At 38.2% G+C, this 21,923-nt stretch overlaps 1 long non-coding RNA gene across 1 annotated transcript in view; it reads left to right on the plus strand.

Annotated features, from left to right (window-relative positions):
- The window catches only part of LOC309647492, a 79,793-nt gene extending 61,793 nt beyond the window's left edge, over positions 1-18,000 (plus strand). Inside the window, exon 3 of the long non-coding RNA XR_014256083.1 lies at positions 7,445-18,000. This is a non-coding gene — a long non-coding RNA (uncharacterized lncRNA). The remainder of the gene's footprint in view (positions 1-7,444) is intronic.
- Positions 18,001-21,923: the final 3,923 nt, after the last annotated feature.

Raw genomic sequence — 21,923 nt, forward strand, 5'->3', positions numbered from 1 at the left:
CCAGATGTCACTGGGGCCTCACTGTCCTTTTGCTACCCATGGCCTTTGGAGGTCTAGCATTCTTCCTGCAATTCCTTCTAATTCTAGCCATTATTTACGCATTGGTCCCTTCTCTCTCTGCTTCTGCATAGTAGCCTGTCATCTTGGTTAACCCTATGTCCCATCTTTTTCTACTTTCTCTCAAAAATCCTACCTCAGTTATGATTTCATGAGTTTGTTAATTTTACTAAAGTCTTGAGGACCTTAGGGAGGGATCATGTTACTCACAGCCTCCCATCCTCTTTCTTCCTGGTTTTCTTCTTATTCTCTGCTGCCTTAATTCCTTAACCCATGACTCTCCCTGCCGTGTTAACAGCCAGGTAGGTACGACTTTTTATGACTTCCTGGAATTCTGGTAATAAACATGCTGCCAACCCATTACAGTTGAATGAATGAATGAAGATGTAAATGACTGAATAAGTCCAGGCTGAAGCTTTGGGCCTAGGTCTACCTCGGATGATTTTAAACCACCCAAAAAAGTTTCTTTAAGGCTGAATCATTGAACATATCGATAATACCACATCTGGCAAAAACATATCAGTATATATTTTCATGGGCAATTCTGTTTAGCTGTCCTTTAGATATTATATTATAAGGGATAATTGTTTTTTCAAAGTGTATGTTCATCTGTTTTGGGCTCTGCGACTGTGGGGAATGTGTCTTATACTTCTTTGTGTCTGCTACATGATGAAGCAAAATGCCTTGTGTAGACAAGGCACTCACTTAATGGTGAGTTGATTGATTAAATAATTATTCCACCTATAGACACTTCTGTAGTGCATTACCTGATGAGTGTCTATTTCAATATGACGATGGCTATGACCTTCGTGTAGTTCATTAGCAAATGAAAAGTATGCTCATTTCCATGGAAGGAAATGAGAATATAAAAAATGTGGTTCTATTTGTAGTACCATTACTGTCTTACTGTTTGATTAAGAACAAATTCTTAACCTTTTAATGCTACCAGTTACCTATGACTCTGATCTCAAGGGCTACTGCAGTACCAAAACCCTGGGGATGATAGGATAATAACCCTGACCTATTTGAACGTATAAAAATAGACCACAAATGAGGGAACTCATTGACCAGAATTAATCAGAAGTGGAGGAGAGGTGATGTCTTTAGAAACAAACAAACAAGTAAAGAAGCAAACAAGCAGTTTCAAAATCACATTTTGTAATCATAACGATTCCCTGTGTGAGTATCACCATTTTGCCGATAAGGCTATTGAGGCTGAGAAATTTTAAGTAATTTGAGCCAAGTCATATAACTAGTAAGAGACAGCTCTTCCTAGTCTACTACTATCTCTCCTCCCGCACCCTCCTACATCTACCCATTATTCATTGTCACCTTCTCAGTTTTGATATGTTTGTGGTAGGATGCCTAAAGCCATGACATCTCAGTTCTTCAGGAAAAAGAAAACAGATTTACTCTGAACTGAAGTGGCAGCTGAAAATGAGGAACCTGTTAATGAAATCTTTGAACATTACTTGTTGTCATGCATCTGATGTGCATTTACTGAACCCCTTTTCTGTGCCAGGCACCTTGCTGTGTCCTAGGGATGTGCAAAGAAGAGAGAAGCAGGCCCACTGCCTTTCAGAGGATTCTGAGTCCTGAAGGGTGAGAACTTTTCCAGATGGACAGGGGGAGGAAGGATATTCCAGGTGGAGGGAAGAAGCAGGCACAACGGCAGGCAGAGAAACAGGAATGTCTGCATTTGGCAGCTGTGAGTGTTTCAGTCTAGCTGGAGGGCCAAGCACCACTGTGGAAGTGAAAGCGAAGGAGAGTGGAAAGACAAGTAGAGAAAGAATCAAGGACAATCCTGAGTTGAGGAATTTGGCTTTACTTGGGCTTTACCTGTTGCTAATGGAGATCCAGCAAAGAATTTTAAATGGGAAACTCTTAGGATCAAATTTACATTTTAGAAACAATGTATTGATATTGAGGAGGAAAGTGGTAGGTAGTGGGGATGGGAGAAAGAATGGAGACTGTTGAGGTGCAGGAAGCTATTGTTGTGAATTGGAAGTTGAAAGCCACTTGTCCTTTGGCAGGTAAGTGGGGATGTTACATTATTAGTTTTACTCAGTGATTGATTTGGGTAGTAGACTCAGGAAGCTTGGTATATTTTGGTATTTTAAAGTTGTCACTGAGCAATAATTCCAGTTGTTCTTTCTTCTAAATTGAAGCTTACCCAAGTGATTTTTTGGCCTTCTTTGTACTAAAGGCTGTGATGTTTCTTTTTGCTAATGTCTTTTCTTTTTTTGCTTCCATTGACTGTTTAAATCCTTTTCTGCCCATTTACCATTTATATCATAACCTCCTGTGTTTGTTCCTAATGTGTTATAATTCTTCATAATCTGGTCTTCGCCTGATCCCAGTTCTCTCTAATATTTCTTTTTTCTCCCTTGAGGAAAGTATATCCATTTTTGGTTTCAAATGCTCATCACCTTTTGTAAATATTGAGGCAGCGATTCAATTTAATTTTAAAAATAATGTTTTTCTATTTCTTCTTCTGTCAATAAATTACCTTTGTCATCTTTTAAAGCTGTATTGTCTCATAATTTTCTTCTGTGCTCTTGTTGTTCCATTTTGTTGTTCCCCAGAGGGTGTAAGAATATATATTGATATAATGAACAATGTGGAAATAAAAAAAAAAAAAACAAGAAGAATTTAGGGTCATATTTGTACTCTACAGTGTTTACTAGTGATCTATTTCAAAATAAAACATATATTTCAGTCCTGATGAATCAAATATTTAAGAAACATTCTTTAAGTGGAGAAATATACATGGAAAAAATCACTCCTGACCCTGAGAGGCCTCTTTGGAAGATTCTAGCCATGGATGATTTAACTTCGATTTTAGTCCTGCTTCTTCTACCAAGGGTTATCATAGCAAACATTGCTCATGAGGGTTCTGGGAGTATCAACGGGGGTCAGAGATCAAAAAACATAAGATACAATATTAGATAAAATATTAGCAGCCCTGGAAATATTCACAAAGTCATATATTATATTAGAGCTACTGTATTCCATAGGAAAATAAGAATGGGAAATTGCAGAAGCCACTTTCTTTTTTATTACGGAAATTAAAGGTCTAGTTTACAATGATAAATTAATGTAAATAGCCATTGATACCATTTTATTAGTTCAGGTGCTTGGTGTATGAACATATAATAAATATAACAGGATTTTTATAGAGTCTGCATTAGTAATTTTATATATATACATATATATGTATATAGATTATATATATATTATGAGGTTTTAAAAAGTTACAGAACTGCAAAGATGCTCTGAGCAACCCTTAAAGTTCATATTAAACCATGTTTGTGAAAGTTAATTAATACATACTTTCGCTTCTTCTTCTCTGCCAATAACGTGGTGTGTGATGATGCTGGTGCTTACGATAATGATGGTAACAGCTCTCAGTTCTTTGTACCTAATGAGCACGTTGGCACTCTCTGCAATGTATGCATGGTGCCACTTAACCTTCCCATCCCTGTAGTTTAGGCATTATTCTCATTATACAGATGACAGAAAAGAGGCACAGAGAGCTAGAGGAGAACTTGTCCAAGGTCACATAAGTGTGTCATAGAACTGGGCATAAAGGTTAGTTCTGCCTGCTGTCAAAGGTTGTCTTCTGCTGTTGACCACAGGACATTGGCCATAAAGGGACATGGAGTGTGAAAAGAGGTGGAGAATGACTCCATTTAACTCATAGTAAGCTTTTTTTCCACTGGCAGTGTTTACAAAGAATCCTGATGACAACTCTGCATAGTTTCTTTTTGTCTTACATGATATGTTATATAGATTTCCGTGCTATATGACCCAGAGGGTCATTATGTACTTCATAAGCGTTTATCTGGGCAAAATGTGACAGCCTTTGTTCTTGTTCTCTATCATCTCCCTTGAGCTTACTTGAGAATGTGTGCCTATACTGGTGAAAGTAGAGAATTAAATCATTATTGATTCAGTAAACTTGAGCTGAATTGTTTAGATTATTTTCTTTCCTTGTTTTACTTTCTTTAACCTTTAAAAAATTGACATATGTAATATATATGCAAAAAAGTAAAAATAATACATACATTTAATTTAAAATAATTAGAAGAGGAATATCCATATACTCAATGAGCCCAGCTTGCCAAATAGGACAATACCAATATCTTGATCTTTCTGGAGCACATCTCTCTCCCTCCCTCCCAGAGTGAACCATTATCCTGAATTGTATACTTAACACTCCTTCGCTTTTATTCATGATTTTATCATATGTGTAGTTATTCCTGTGTATTTATTGTGATGTTTTACTTTTGAACTCATTAGACATTTGAGATTCATTTTAATGCTCGTAGTTACAGTTTTTCATTTTCACTGCTTAGTATTTTATTAATACTATGTGAGGTATCAATATTCCACAGTCAACCCATTCTATTATCAATAGGCATTGGATTTTTTTTTTTTTAAAGATTGATTGATTGATTGATTGATTGCTATGTTGGGTCTTCGTTTCTGTGCTAGAGTTTTCTCTAGCTGCGGCAAGTGGAGGCCACTCTTCATCGCGGTGCGCGGGCCTCTCACTATCGCGGCCTCTCTTGTTGCGGAGCACAGGCTCCAGACGCGCAGGCTCAGCAGTTGTGGCTCACGGGCCCAGCTGCTCCACGGCATGTGGGATCCTCCCAGACCAGGGCTCGAACCCGTGTCCCCTGCTTTAGCAGGCAGATTCTCAACCACTGCGCCACTAGGGAAGCCCCCGGCATTGGATTTTTCACACATTTTTTCTGTACCGTATATGGTTGCTATGAACATTTTTGTACATGTCTTCTGATGCACATATATAAGGGTTTCTTCTGAATATTGTCTAAGAAGGAAATTGATGGATCATACTATATATACATTTTCTCATCTAGTAGGTCAGGCTGAATTATTTTCTAAAGTGGTTGTACCAATTTTCATTCTATTTTTATATGCTGATTGGCCATCTATGTTTCCTCTTCTGGTAAAATGTGTATTCCTGCCTGTTCCTCATTTTTCTAATAGGTGTTAGTCCTTTCTTTATTATTCCTGTCCCATGAATTAAAAAAATGTGTCTGGATACTAATTTTTTGTCTCTTGTATGTGCTGTCTCTTAGTTTTTGGCTTGTTAAATAAGAAGTTCTTGCTCCAAGTTCCTCTCCTCCCTTCCTGCTTCTTTTCCCCAGAATAGTCAGAAACCTTGGGTAATGAAATGAGAAAGAAGAAGCAGGGAGAGACAGAAAAAGCTGACCACACCCCTTACCTGTCAGAACTTTCTCCCTGCAGCAGGCCCCAAAATGAAGATATAACTTGAAATAAAGATGGAAGCTCTGGCAACAACATGGGACCACAAATTCAAAGTGCAGAGCTGAGAGTAGTTTTGGTGACTTAAAGTCAGTGTAGGACTTTGAATTACCTAAGAGTGACTGGCATAGTCATAAAAGACTGCCCAAGGTTTTAAACGGAAGAGGGGGGAATCTTTCCCTGCATCATATATTTTAAAGGGCTAGTAGGAGACAAAATTAGGTTGTATTATTATTAAATTTCACAAGTCCTGATTGTTCAATATACACATTCATTTGACACAGATTTGTTGAGGACCTGTCAAGTATTGGACACTAGATCAGGCCATGGGTATAGAAGGGAGTAAGGTAAGCACTACTTCTGCCCTGGGGAGCCTGACATCTTGTGTAGATCAGAAAACCTTTGGGAAGGAGAAAGTGATTGCCTGAATCTCTCCTCAAGTCCCTGGCAGAACTTTGGCAATGCTACTTGTGGGAATTGTAGCTTCAATGACTAGCCACTTTAGTCTAAATTTGTATGAGAGTAAAACTTAGAAAGAAGGATAAGGTGGGAAGAAGGCTAAGGGATCTTGTATCCCTCCCATATCTGCATGTTTCTCTATACAAGAAGGAAATTAACCGAGGGAATGTGAATTTATTCATTGTCACACAATGATTCAGTTAGTTTTAGCTGTATATCATGAGTTAAGTTGAAAATCTCAGTGGAACTGTGGCAATAGGACATAATTGTAACTAATCACTTGCTCAGAGACTAATCATGTTTAATGTCAATGAGCATAGCCCTTTCTGCAGATAATCATGTTTTAATTTCAAAAGTAAGAGTACTAATAGAATTAAATGAGAAACCAATAATAGTCTACTGCTGACAGATTAGTGTCAGGATAAAGTGACTTGGTAGTAGCTATAAGGGGAAAAAACATTTACAAATACTGTAATTTAAGATAATAAAAATACTAAAAGATAAAATAAAGTTTTTGTAGCTTCAGTGTCATTGAAACAGATACAGCTAGGCATGTACTCTGTGCAACTCCTTTGGAAGTGAGTTAAATCAGAATATTAAGTTGAAGTTTTAGGCAAGATATCAAGTTACAATAATTGCTACATCCCAATGGATACGTTGGACAATATGCAGGATTTACCAAGGAGGCATGAGAAAATTGGTTAGAAGTCTCTTGAACTACTTAATCCACTGAGGGTATAAAATTATTGAGAGAGTACAGATGGAAAGAGCTATTTGTAAAAAATTTTTTTTCTGGAGAGAGAGAGCTTTTCTGTGAATCCTATCGTCTACAGGGGGAAGATGTGGATAAGTGCTATTTCCTACACCCAAGCTTGAGGAGAGTGGCCTCATTACATCTACCCATAATGCTTACTGCGTAACTCATGTATTTGGGTATGCATTCTGACATGCTGCCTTGGAAATCCAAACGGCAAGAGAGATGTACTGTTGAATGATTTTGGCAGCAGAAGGAGTGTGGCTGCTGGGTGGGGACTGACCTGCACCCTAGAGTTGATCAGGATTTAGGGTATATGCATGTTTCCTTTGGACCAGATGAGGGTCATGCAGGAGCTGGCATGGAGCCATTTTGAATTTTACTCAGTAAAATACAGACATACAAACAATCTGGGAATTGTTTTAAAATATTCCAAGGGAAAAAAGGGAGGTAGAAAAATGTTGATAATTGTTGAAGCTGGATGTTTGGTTCATGAAGGTTCACTGTATCATTCACTCTACTTTGGGAATGCTTGCAAACATCCGTAATAGAAAGTTTAGAAAATTCTGCTCAAGAGGACTCCTAGGGAAAGGCAATGAGATTCCAACAGAGAAAGTCTGGCATGTACCTCCCAGCAAACTGAGGGTTGAGGGAGCACAGTGGCTGGAGGAATACAATGCATTGTCTTTGTCAAGAGAACTTCAGGAGTCTACCTAATGCTTGGGAATCTGTGCAGAATGTGTGAAAGTAACCCACATGGGGAAATTTCCCTTTAAACATTTCTCTGGCCCAGACATTGAGAGGCCATCATTGACAGTACCAGTCAAGTAATAACTATCCTGTCCCCATTCATTTGTCCTTTCTCTCTTTCAAAAACAGGACTGGCAAGTGGAAGAGAAGAGAAGTAAGAGAGAGAAGAAACATGGAAGGAAGGAAGGAAGAGAGGGAGAAGAGGAGGAGGTAAGTAAAGGGGAGAGAGAAGCTTCACACCCTGTTGCAAGGTGGGGCAGGCAGCTTACGTGCAGTCAGCTCAGTTAGGAAGAAGTGGAAACATCAGATGGAGAAAGAGAACAGGAAGACCACACCTCTCCTACCATGTCAGGGGCCTGCATGCTACGGGGTTTTATTGGGAAGGGGAGAAAGTTTTTAATTCTTAAATCAAAATCATAGTTTTGATTAATACACGAGACTGGACAATTTAAATTACTGAATTGACATTTGGTTTGTGAGCTAAAGTATCTACAGGACTTTATAATATCTAAGAGTGGCCTACAAAATAATGGGTCTGTCCCTGGGTTTTCCTCCAGAGACAAGAGAATAGCTACCTGTATTGAGTCCACTGAGAAGTTTTAAAGAGGTAGATTGAAAAAGAAAAAAAAAAGACAAACCAAGAGGCTTCTGGTTTAGATTGCAAGTATTCTGCTTGTTCAGTCTGTTTTATACATTACTGTCTCATTTTGACCTCATATCCACCCTCTGGAAGACCAGGGGAAGTATTATTCACTGCATTTTACCAGTAAAGAAATTAACTTGGAAAGAAGATGAGTGATATGCCTAGGATCACTGTTATTAATTGTCTGAAGCAAAGCTAGAACTTGCGTCTTTAACTATTTTCTGGTCTACAGTTTTTGCACATTGTCTCTTAATGTCCTGGGGATTTAGAGAAACCCTTAGAAATGGGCTAAAAGAGTTAAGGAGTCTTCTGGAGTTATGGAGAAGCACTGGGGCCAACTTGTGGGTTCTGCCGTCTCCCTGGAACCTGGCCCCTCCACGTTCTGGGGCTTTGTCTTCTCTCCAGGGATCTTGGAGGTTGAGAGTTGATTCATGGCTAGAGAAAGCCACTGGGGCCAACCAGTGCAGCCTTTATTTCCTGGAATTAAACATCAGAGGAGGTTCTTGGAGGTTGTGATTTTCTCCTGTCAGCCCAGCATTGATCAATCCGTCAGCCAGCCAGTCAATCATTGAATTGCTCATGGAGCATTAATTGAACACCTACTCTGCTAAGCTGTAAAATGTGCATGTTCCTTGCCGTCCGTACTGCTGGAGAGTGTACCTGTAGAGCGACTGCCTATCTAATGCATCCACTAGATCCCTAAGGTGGAGATGTGGGCATTAATTAGTTCAGAGATAGATAATTGTTGGATAAATTAACGAGCATCTACAATGTACCACTACTGTGCTTGGCACTGGAGATGTAATGGTTAGGGGGAAAAAAGAAAAGAAAAGAAAAAAAAGAAGAAAGAAAAAAAATGCAGTCCCTAGCCTTATGGGATATACAGTCTAGGAAGAGAAATAGACGTTAATGAGGGACTCACACAAATAGAAGCTGAATGTTAGCTGTGATAAGTGCGAAGAAGAAGAGGTACATTGTGTTACGAGAATCTAGTACGTACAAGGGCTTGAGCTCTGGATAGCTGAGTCAGGGCAAGTTGAAGGAATTTAACTTTTCATTAGCACAGATTAACTCTGCGCCTTCTGTTGGGGTCAGGGAGGGGGAAAGGGAGATGATTTTTGAAGACTTCCCCTCCAGTAATGTTGTCTTTCTTCCCTGAGAAAAACAGACTATTAATACAAATAGAATTAAAATTGAATTAATGTCCATGGGGAGAGCATCTTACTTTCATTGATCTAGGACACATGAAAAATCTGAACTTAGTACTTTTGTAACTTCTGTGCTTTTAATTTCTGTGGAATAAGCTCTTTGTTATGCTGTAGGCTTTGAGAGAGCAGGAATTAAGTCTGGGACTTAATTTCTTTTTAATGAACATGGTGACAAAAAAAAAAAAAAACTTTGGCAGGACTCAGCAGCAGTCTCCCCTTCCTGAGGCAGAGGAGGGGGTGGCAGGGGAGACAGGAGGATATGAGTTGAGAAGCAAACAATCCCCCACAGCAGCCTCAGGGGTTGGCAGGTCTTTGTGAAGAAGACAGAGCACAAAAGACGCAGGGTCTCAACAGGTCTATTTGTGATCCAGGGGTAAATCTCCCTGGTCTCTGGGATGTTCAGTCTCTCTCTCTTTATTATTTATTCCCATGCCTAGCACAGTGCATGGCACAAAACTGGTCCTCAACACATGTTAACTGAATGGATGATGGCACCCAAAACTATTTTTAAATGTCTTGAAACCAAGAACTCATATGAACTAAAAGTTATCAAAAGAAAGCGAGGACCCTGGAAAGAATGGAGAAAGTCCAAAGTTGCCGAATAGGAGGGCTGATCCAGTGGTTGTAAATCACTAAATATCCGAATCGGCCCTCAACTTCTTAGCCAGCTGTACCTTGTCAAACATTGATTTTTGGTTTAATGCTCAGGTGAATCAGTGAGTTTCTACCCTTCTTTCTCAGGAGTGTACAAGCATGACAGTTCTCAAAGACCTGGAAAACCCAGCTCAGCCACTGGAGTGGGGAGAGCAGGCTGATGAATCAGGATGGCTACTGTCAGATTACTGATCTTGGAAGTGGCTCTTGTAGGCTGCTGCCAGGAGACTCAACAAGACCCAACTCCTCCTGCACTCCAAGTAGTGGAAAAAAGCGGGAGGTTGAGGAGGAGGGGCTGAGAGCACCGTGTTGCTCTTCTGGTTCTGGTAGAAGGAATGATGACTTGGCTCCACCACTTTCTTTAGGACTTCTGTACGTATTTACTGTACGTATTTACTGTAATTCTAATTACTAGTAGCTGTCTCACGGCCGCAACAGTCAATGAAGAGTCCTATGTGCACCAAGCCGTCATCCTGACATCAGATCAATGACTTGCTACCCTCTTGGGAATATTCGTAACTACACTGCAACCTCATATAAAGTGCGCTAATCAAATCAGAAAAATACATCGCAATAAATCAAAAGATGAATTGCAGAAATAATAATGTAACAGTCTGAGAAGAGAGGAAGAGAGCTGTTGCTTACTGAGAAGTTTGCAACAAATTTCAGAATCTATCATTTATCTCGCTCTCAAGATAATTTTGATGCCTAGAACAGTGCCTGGCAAACTTAAGTGCTCAATAGATATTTGTTGAATGAATGCTGAATTTTCAGGCCCTGCTTATACTCATACTGTGACTTTGTACTAATTTATAATTACAGTTACTTCCCTGACTTTGTACTAATTTATAATTACAGTTACTAATTTATAATTACAGTTACTAACTCATAGAAAGGAACCCCTCATCTTTGAACCTGACTTTGGTCTACGTGTGGCTTGCTCTTTGGGTTGAATGGGATTATTGAATGGTTGAAAGTGTTATTTTTCAGGGTACTTGTTTTGTGTTCTTTATTTGCTCTTATTTTTGTTGGGTAGATTTGTTTAAAATTAGCCTGGATATCAGAGTAGTACATTTAAATCCATAATATCAAAAAAGTTACTTGAATGCGTATATCTGGGCCATTAGGGAGTCAGCTACTCCTAAACCTGACCAAAGAGCTGGGTGGGTCGGCTCCCTCTTTAGGTGAGTGTGGAGCTATTGGGCAATCTTGCTCCATATCCATTGCTAACTGCAGGTAAGTTCTGGGGTTCTTGAATGATCCAGGTGGAGGGAGGGCAGCTACACAGGAAAAGACCTCACAATTTGTCTCCCTTGCTGTATCCCAAAGGAAACTTATAGATAAGTCAGGGAATTTTTGTCTCATTAAGGTGATACAACTCCACTACAGCCCATCTTATCCACTGACTACAACTAAAAACTCTGAGAAAAATATAGAAAACAACTATCAAAGACCCAAGAATCAAAATTAACAAAAGCAGGCAGATTGTGAAGGGGCAATTCATGGCGGGGAGAGACAATGAGCTATTCCTTGTTTCATTTATTTTTTTTTCTTGTATGACTTTGTCCTGAGGGTAGGCCTCAGTTGCAGAACGCTGATAAAAACCCTGTCTTTCTGGATAGAATAACCAGAGAAAGGAGCATCTGTGGGCCAGAGAGTATGGGGGAATGTTGGAGAGAGGAGAGCTAGAAAAGGAGATCCCTTTATTTCTGTGTGAATGCACACAGGTCTCAGATTAACCCCTAAACTATGCATGTGTGGTTCAGACCCAAACCAGCATACCAAGGCTTAGAGACTTAATGCTGAAATTTGAACCACTGCTCATAGAAGGTGAGACAAAATTTATAATCTGAACCTAAATGAGTTGATTGCCTGCTAAAACAATTATAATATTTTGAGTTGTAATAGGACCCAGAGTCTACAAAATATAACATTCATAAGGTCAAGCATACAATCCAAAATTAAATACAAAAAGCCCAGGAAAATGTAATCAATTCTCAAGAGAAAGGACAATCAACAGAATGGACAATCAAGATAAAGCCAATCCAAGATGATTCAGATGTTGACTATAAACAAAGACTTTAAAGCAGTTATTATATCTATAAAAAGACTGTATTATTTTGAGGTTTTTCCATTTTACAGGAGATGGTAAATATTAACTCTCTGTAGACTGTGAAAGGTTAGATACATATATTATAATACCTAGAGTAACCCCTAAATATAATACAGAGAGATATTGCAGAAAGGCTAGTAGATAAGTTAAAATAGAATAATAAAAGTTTTTCAAATAACCAAAAAGAAGGCATCAAAAAAGGAACATAGAAACAAAACACAAAGGGACAAATAGAAAACAACAAAATGGTAGAGCTAAATCCAAGCATATCAATAATTGTATAAAATGTTAATGACTGTTAATGACTGAGACACTAAAATTAATAGAGGATGACTGAGTAGATAAAAACAAGACCCTACTACATACTGCCTACGAGACATACATATTAAATATGAACACAGGTTAAAATTAAATTGTGGGACAATATACCATGAAAACAGTAAGCATATCAAGACTAAAGTGGCTTTTTAAAACTTCAGATTAAATAGATTTTATGACTCAGAGTGTTATCAGAGATAGAGATATAATGATAAGACAATTCATCGGGAAGACACAACAATTATACATGTGTATGCATCTAATAATAGGGCTTCAAACACACTCTCCAGATCATTGGGGCACCTTGAAGAAGGCAATGCCAAGCCTGCTGTGTCCCTGCAAGGCATCCTCAGCATGGCTTCAGTGATGATGACACCTGTGGCCCCTAGTCACAGTTGGGTCAGGCATAAAGTTAGGAGGGCTGATATTCCCTCACCCGTGGCTAACTAGCTTTTGAAGGACATTTTATTCATGACATTGTTAGTTTCCAGGCAGTAATCTCTTCTAGGAGATCACTTTTCTTCCCAGTAGGAGAACGAATGAAAACAAGTAAAAAGTAGTCAACTTTTCACTTTTAATTTTTCAGGTGTTTTACAGTGATGACTACAAATGCAGTGAAGTTTTTTTCAGGGAAATTCAGATTAAAGATAAATAAATGAAAACCTTAGCTTTTATTTGACCTCTTCTGCATTATTTTATAAATTTACCAGGCTTATCTTTAGGGTAAAATCCAATGCCTAGTGGCATAGAAATAGGTAACATAACATTTTGCAAATGGAAAATAATTTCCAGGTTTTAGGGACTGAATTGTGTTCCCTGAGATTCCTATGTTGATATCCTAACCCACAGGATCTCAGAATATGGGTATAAGGAGATAGGGTCTTTAAAGAGGTAATTAAGTTAAAACGAAGTCATAGGATAGGCTCTAATCCAATATGAATGCCATCTTTATAAGAAGGGGAAATTAGGACACAGACACACACACAGGAAAGACCATGTGAAGACCCAGGGAGAAGACAGCCATCTATCTACAAGCCAGGGAGAGAGACCTCAGAAGAGACCAGTCATCCTGACATTTTGATCTCGGACTTGTAGGCTCCAGAACTGTGAGCAAATAAATTTCTGTTGTTTAAGCCATCCAGTCTGTGGTACTTTATTATGGCAGCCCTAGCAAAGTAATATACTAGGTAAATGTCAGGGAAGCAGCAGGAGTAAAGTGGAGGCCTTCTGGAACTAAGCAACACCTAAATAGTCTGTAATAGAAAACATTTCTGTTCTGTGAAGGCAGTCATTCATATCCCAGGATTTTATTGTTAATATTTGTGCAGTTTTTCAATATGCATAAATACATATATAGGATTTCCTTGTATAATGAGAATAATGGAAGTCATAATAAATGTCGGAGTGCATATAATTATGGCTGAAATGATGATTTTATTATATGGGAAAGGATACTGTTGGCTAGAACCAATTCATTAGACTGCTCTGGCAGTCTGTTATTATTATTATTTCTAGCCCTTACTAGATTTCATTCTTTTAGATAAAAACATGCATATCAGCTTTGGAGTTTGATTGCCTTATGGGCATAAAGCTTTGCATATTTACTGCCCATGAATCATACCAGTATGTGAAATCCAGAGAAGATTCAATTTTTCCTGTTAGATGCACCTCCAGCCGTTTAATTAAAATATGTATTATTAATAAAACTATATTTAAGTCATATTTTTTACAGATATGACTGAAACATTAAGTGCAAATTGTTTCATACTTTCACAGTAATTTGCTTTTAACGTTTTGTGCCTTAATCAAGGTAGCTCACGAGTCAAAGGTTTGTGGCGCTGCAGACTTCTCGATAGCGAAGTCGCGAAAAGCAAGTGGAAAGTGGTGATAAATGAAAGGACATATTTACTTTCAGAAAGACTTCGTGGTTTTATTGCAGAAGGGATCTGTACTGAATAGGAAAGTGCATTAAAAGAAATAGCAGAGAAGAATATTTAGCCCCTATTTCAGTGCACAGTAATGACATTTGCCATTTGCACACTGGCTTTTTTCATAGTTCTGGACTAGCATTGTGTTTCATCCTGGTCGTCTGCCTTTAGATGTCACAGTTGTTCTTCCACTGAACTGAACCAACTTCAGCTCTACGCTTTCACAATTCTTCCACTTTCCAGAAACCTTGTATAATCAGTAACACTGATTAGAAGCACTGTAGCTCGCTTACAGAATTCCTAGCAAGAGACTGACTCTAAATAGTCTTATTAAAATAGGTGATGAGAGTGACGGCTGGCTGACTCTATTAGACACTGTATAGCTTTGCTGTAAAGTGTACCCATGGTTTATGGAATTTGTTCTTTCAGATGACGAAATTTCCAAACTCTCACTTTCAGTCCAAGTGGTAATGGTGAGCACTGGGGCAGAGAAAGCAGAAAGGAAGAAAATTAATATGTAATGACTCTCTGCTATGTGCCAGACCCCATGCTAACCCATTTGCCAGTTATGTTATTTAATCCTCATACAAAGCTTCAAGAAAGAAATGCTTGTCTCATGTGTTTCACATGAGGAAATAAGGCTCTGAGAAGTGATTGGCCCAGCTTCATAGCTGGTAAATGACTGAGACTGAGTTCAGACCTTTGGCTTTTTCACTTCAAAGCTCAAGGGAGACCACTGTATATTCCCTTGCATTTTGGACCTCTACAAACATGCATTTGTCATGTCCACCTCCAACTGGTTATACGAACATTCCCTGGCCCTCCCCGACCCGCAAGTCCTCCAAAAAATCAACTTAGCTTCTTTCCCTTCTGCTTTACTACTCTAGTCCTTTCATAATCCTTCCCTTCCCCTCACTGGTTTCTCTCTCTACCACTGCATGAAAATTCTAAGTTACATCTAGGTGGAGTGAAGATGAACTTTCTATTTTGACAACTTCTTTAATGTAGAATCTTACATCCATCATGCTGTTTACCATTTTCAATTGAATTTCATTATAATAGTTCTTTTCTAAGTGGACTAACTGCTAAAATGTAATTTGTAAAAGTAATTTGTTTGTGACTCCAGAGCCTGTAATTATAAAATTCACATTAATGAAGCCCTTTCCTTTCCTTTAAAACTATTGATACTATAATCGGAATTTATTAGCCCAGATTAAAAAAGGACATTTTTACATGTTTCCTTTCCTTGAGGTATATGTATATCTGTACATTTATGGTGTGATTCTGTTTAGCTGCCATTGGATTGGAGAATTCTCCTTTAAGGAGAAATAAGAGCTTGGAGCTGACTTAAGCCTTAGAATAAAAATCCCCTCTCAAATGTGTTTAGTATGGTATAGAAACCTCTTCTAAAACTACGTTCACAGTATAGAGATACTTAAATATGCCTTTTTACTTTCAATTTTCCCCATTCCTTCACGCTAACTATAGAAACTGAACCGAGCATCCTACTGCCACCAGAAAAATAGATGCTTCTCTCCTTTGCCTAACCAGTGGGAGAGTTGACCTTTGTTTAAAATAATAACAATGATCATGCTTGAAAACCAAGGGAAGCCAAGCAAAATCAGGTCTAATTTTCAATAATTACAGAACAAAGACTAGGCAAAGAAACAGAAAGCCCCCAAAGCCCAGCACAATCTAAATTCCAAGAAATAAGTGGCAAATTCCTGGGTCTGGTTTGGCAGGGTGCTGGTGAGTTTCTGTGCACTGTATAATTTTTTATTTTGTTTTTCACTGAGCATCCCTGGAGAGAACTCCACTGGCTTCCCAGAGGAGGTGCTGCCTCTTGACTCCTCAGAGCTCTTGGCATGGAAATTAACCAAACTCCAAAAGCCCTTAGTGCTCTGGAAAACAAACAAAACACACTCTGAGGGACTTATTATTTGTAACACTCAAATTCCAAAACACACTCATGCATACACACATGCTCACACACATGCACAGACACACAGTTATACATATTTCAAAGTATGAAAACTTATCTTAAAATTTTTGTAGCTGGGCCCCCAAAGCAGCATGATGTCTCCCAAACTAGCCTAACACATACAAAGTAGAAAATACCTAAAATAAATACAATTAACTGAGCACCAGATTTGCACAAACACCACTCTCCAAAGAAGAAAAGCCTGAGAGGAAATAAGCTAGAGAAAGCCAGCAGCTCTGGCAAGAATGGGTAACGGAGAAGCCCTTTGTGAAGCAGCAGCTGTTAAAACACCCACCATACCAGATGGTCCATTTGAGTGAGGCTTGGCCTCTGAAAACATTGCTGGGTTAGGTGATATTTTTTCCAATGGGCCCCATTCATTTTCAGAATTAGGATGTCCCAGGAGAAGCTCATGGCAGCAAGGTGGCTGAGATCTGTTAAAACAAAGTGTTGTCTGCTGCTTTCCTTATTTATACTTTTTCATTCTGGTTTTGGAGCCAGGGGGATTTCACTAAGCCTTATGAATGGGCAGATGTGAATGAGGTAAGACTGAAAATTTACTTGAGTGAGTTTAATCAGTTTTGCTTTTAAAATGACAGCTGATTGAATAAAATATTTCAGATGATCTAGTCACTTTCTTTTTGCCCAGTGGCAGTTAATTCTATGAGGTTGGACTTTGTTCTTCCAGATCAATCTCTGTTTTCCTGCGAAGCACCTAGTATCGTGCTATGTACTGAGAGGGCAAGGAGCAAGCAGCCATTATAATGGCGACCTGCATCCTGGTCTTCTTTCCAGTCTGATGGTTGGAATGGTGATTTTTAGATTGGAAAAAAAAAGAACATTGTGCTGTCATATGCTGGCACTTACCCTGGGCAGCTGTTTCTGAAAGCTCTACTCAGCTTTGCAAGGACCTTGGAAGAGTGGTCCCAGTTCAGTCCCTACATCTGCTTAGGGCTACTAATAAGTAACTGGGGTTTTTTTTTTTTTTTTTTTTCCTTTTTCTTTTTTTGAATTGCCTTGGGCAGTGCAATCGAGAAGTTGATGAATTACTTGTGAGCCCGTTTTAGATATTTCAGGGAAATCCAGAGACATTTAAATTCTTTAGCACGTTTTGCTTAAATTGTGAGGGTTAGGTTGTGCATAGAAAAAGTAATTTGATACCTTGGAAAACTTGGATGACCCTTTCTTTCAAAAGCCATTCTTGAACTCCTGGTTGGGACAAGTGTCCATCCTCTGTGGTCCCATAACACAAGGGAAAACTTCTGTGCACTCACCACATTTTATTCAATAGATACCTTTTTGAGCTTCTCTCTCAGTAGTCTGAAGGCTCTTTGAGGACAAGGCACTGGTCTGACTCATCTGTGTGCCCCAATTACCTATTTTGGTATCTTGGACATCAAAGACCCTTAATACATGTTTGCTTAACAGAACTGAAATGGAAGTGGGGGGTGAAGGTAACTGCATTTTCTTCTAAGAACCTCCAGTCACTCTGAAGCAGCCTTTATTTAAAAGGTAAGATGACATTTTGACTACAAATACCTGAGAAGTTTTTGCCAGACTTTTTGTCTTGGATTTGCTTGTTCTCCTTTCTTTGGACATTATGCTCAGTCTGTTGATTAAAAAAATTTCCTGGTTAGACGATTGTTTTTACAGTAATTCTTAGTCATGAAAATTAAGTTCCAGACCTTGCAACATAAATTTGCACAGGTTCTACTTATAAGCACCTTTACTGTGCCTAATCTTGGTGGTTTCGACCGCCTGTAGAAGCCACGTATGCTTATTTGTAATATTCAGTTCTAAGCATCTTCCAGTTTCTATTGTTTTTATGTAAGCAATGAATTCTTCAGAACACTTTTTTTTTTTACTTTACAAATGATTTTTATTTAAACTATATTTTGTTGTTGATACCACTATTGATATTGCTGTCATAGAATATCATCTATATGGTATGGATTCCTTTTTAGAGCAGTTTTAGGTTCACAGCAAAATTGAGTGGCAGGTGCAGAGATTTCTGACGTAGCCCTCGCGCCCACATATACATAGCCTATCTCAACGTCCCCCAGCAGAGTGGTCCATTCCTTACAGTTGATGAACCTACTGACATATCATTTTCACCCAAAGTCTATAGTTTATTGAGAGTTCACTTGATGTTGTATATTCTGTGGGTTTGGGCAAATGTAATATTACATGTGTCAATCATTATAGTATCATACAAAGTAGTTTCACTGCCCTAAAAATCCTCTATGCTCTACCTATTCATTCTCTCCCCCCCTTAACCTCTGGTTGATCTTTTTACTGTCTCCTTAGTTTTACCTTTTCCAGAATCATACAGTTGAAATCACACAGTTGCAGCATCTTCAGACTGGCTTCTTTCATGTAGTAATATGTGTTTAAGGTCCCTCCATGTCTTTTCATAGCTTGATAGCTCATTTCTTTTTACTGCTGAATAATATTCCATTGTCTGAATGTACCACAGTTTATTTATCATTCAGTTACTGAAGAACTTCTTGGTCGTATCCAGGTTTTGGCAATTATGAGTAAAGCTGCTATAAACATCCATGTGCATATTTTTGTGTGGACATGTTTTCAACTCCTTTGGGTAAATACAAAGAAGTGCAGTTGCTGGATTGTATGGTAAGAGTATGTCGAGTTTTGTAAGAAACTGCCAAACTGTCTTCTGAAGAGGCTGTACCATTTTTCATTCCCACCAACAATGAGTGAGAATTCCTGTTGCTCCACATCCTTGTCAGTGTTTGGTGTTGTCAGTGTTTTGCATTTTGGTCATTCTAATAGATGTGTAGTGATATCTTATTGTTGTTTTAATTTGAAATTCCCTAATGACATTTGATGTTGAACATCTTTTCATATACTTACTTGCCATCTGTATATCTGATTTGGTGAGTGTCTGTTCAGGTCTTTGGCCCATTTTTTAGTCACGTTGTTTGTTTTCTTGCTGTTGAGTTTTAAGAATTTGTATATTTTGGATAACAGTCCTTCATCAGATATATCTTTTGCAATGATTTTCTAACAGTCTGTGGCTTGTCTTCTCATTCTTTTGATATTGTCTTTTGCAGAGCAGAAGTTTTTAATTTTAATGAAGTCCAGCTTATCAATTGTGTCTTTCATGGATTGCAGTGTATCTAAAAAGTCATTGCCAAATCCAAGGTCATCTAGGTTTTCTTCTATGTTATCTTCTAGAAATTTTATTGTTTTGTGTTTTACATCTAGGTGTGTGATCCATTTTGAGTTAATTTTTGTGAAGGCTGTAAGGTCTGTGTCTAGATTCAGTTTTTTGCGAGTGGATATCCAGTTTTTCCAGAACGATTTGTTGAAAAGGCTCTCTTTGTTGTATTTCCTTTGTTCCTTTGTGAAAGATCAGTTGACTATATTCATGTGGGTCCATTTCTGGGCTTTCTGTTCTGTCTTATTGGCTGTTTAGTCTATCCTTTTGTAAACACCACACTGTCTTAATTACTCTATATAGTAAGTCTTGAAGTTAGGTAGTATCAGTCCTCAGACTTTGTTCTTTTATTTCAATGTTGCATTAACTATTCTGGGTCTGTTGCTTCTCCATATAAACTTTGAAATTGGGAGAATTCAGGTTAAAATAACAATTTATACATTCAGTGCAATCCTAATCAAAATCTGAGCAAGTTATTTCGAAGATATGGACAAACTGATTCTAAAGTTAAAAGATGCTCTACATCATATGTCATTGGGGAAATGAATTCTTTATTTGTTTATTGATACTTCCTTTATCACCTAGAATATAGTCAGTCATTAAAAGTGCTCCATGTATGCCTTAAAAAATATGTGTCGACTAATTGTTAGATATGGGGCTTTATATTGGGCTGGCCAAAAAGTAGCTTTGCTTTTTAAAGTAAAAATAAAAGACACATTTTTCATTTTCACCAAGAACTTTATTGAACAACTTATTTTACCCTTTTGTTCCACTACCTTCTGCCATTTTTTTTTTTTTTTTTAAGTATTAGCTAATACTCTACCAGGTTTTTTTTGTTTGTTTGTTTGTTTTTAAAGAAACATGTTGGCTTTTTAAATTTATTTTATTTATTTATTTATTTGGCTGTGTTGGGTCTTTGTTTCTGTGTGAGGGCTTTCTCTAGTTGCGGTGAGCGGGGGCCACTCTTCATCGCGGTGTGGGGGCCTCTCACTGTCGCGGCCTCTCTTGTTGCGGAGCACAGGCTCCAGATGCGCAGGCTCAGTAGTTGTGGCTCACGGGCCCAGTTGCTCCGCGGCATGTGGGATCTTCCCAGACCAGGGCTCGAACCCGTGTCCCCTGCATTGGCAGGCAGATTCTCAACCACTGCGCCACCAGGGAAGCCCCCTTCTGCCATTTTTCAGGCAACTTCATAATTCCATCTTCCCAAAAACTTTTTACCTTTTTGAGCAAAGAACTGGTCCAGGTGCCTTTTACAGTCTTCCAGGGATTTGAAATTTTTTCCACTAAGAGATTTTTTTTTTTTTATTCAAACAGAAAGTCACAAAAGTTATAATCATCCTCATCAGTTCACTCAGTCCCATGTAATTATTTTTTTTCATCTTGATCTTTTGTTAGCACTTTTATGAATTCATCAGTTTTCCATTAGAGTTCTGAAAATGCTTATTCATTCAGTTCAGCAGTATGCAGTTACCAGAAACCTGTACTTGTCAGAGTCTTTTCCATGAATTCCTTGAAGATGAAGCCCTTTTATAGGAACATTTTTGCAACAGCATCAGAGTACACCCAGAACTGTCATTTGTAAATGACAAAAGACTTAAAAATGGCCATGGTTAAAGATTTGATGAAAGTTCATAATAATGCAAGTGACAAGGAAATTTAGTTATTTCTGAGACATACATTTTAAAATAATAACAAGAATTATGACTTACAACATTATACCACGACATATAAGATTTTTAGGAATTTCATGTAATGTCTGAAACATTTATATTAACATATTTCCATACAAATAACCCAAAGAAAGTTTAGTATTAGTTTTTTTTTTTTGGAAGTTTTGAATTTTATTTAATTTATTTTTTTATACAGCAGGTTCTTATTAGTCATCAGTTTTACACACATCAGTGTATACATGTCAATCCCAATCGCCCAATTCATCACACCACCACCCCCCCACCGCTTTCCCCCCTTCGTGTCCATATGTTTGTTCTTTACATCTGTGTCTCAACTTCTGCCCTGCAAACCGGTTCATCTGTAACATTTTTCTAGGTTCCACATACATGCGTTAATATACGATATTTGTTTTTCTGACTTATTTCACTCTGTATGACAGTCTCTAGATCCATCCACGTCTCAACAAATGACTCAATTTCGTTCCTTTTTATGGCTGAGTAATATTCCATTGTATGTATGTACTATATCTTCTTTATCCATTCATCTGTCGATGGGCATTTAGGTTGCTTCCATGACCTGGCTATTGTAAATAGTGCTGCAGTGAACATTGGGGTGCATGTGTCTTTTTGAATTATGGTTTTCTCTGGGTATATGCCCAGTAGTGGTATTGCTGGATCATATGGTAATTCTATTTTTAGTTTTTTAAGGAACCTCTATACTGTTCTCCATAGTGGCTGTATCAATTTACATTCCCACCAACAGTGCAAGAGGGTTCCCTTTTCTCCACACCCTCTCCAGCATTTGTTGTTTGTAGATTTTCTGATGATGCCCATTCTAACAGGAGTGAGGTGATACCTCATTGTAGTTTTGATTTGCATTTCTCTAATAATTAGTGATGTTGAGCATCTTTT

This window comes from Balaenoptera physalus (genome assembly GCF_965194825.1).
Source record: "Balaenoptera physalus genome assembly, chromosome: 18".
In the NCBI taxonomy this organism is placed as follows: Eukaryota; Metazoa; Chordata; class Mammalia; order Artiodactyla; family Balaenopteridae; genus Balaenoptera; species Balaenoptera physalus.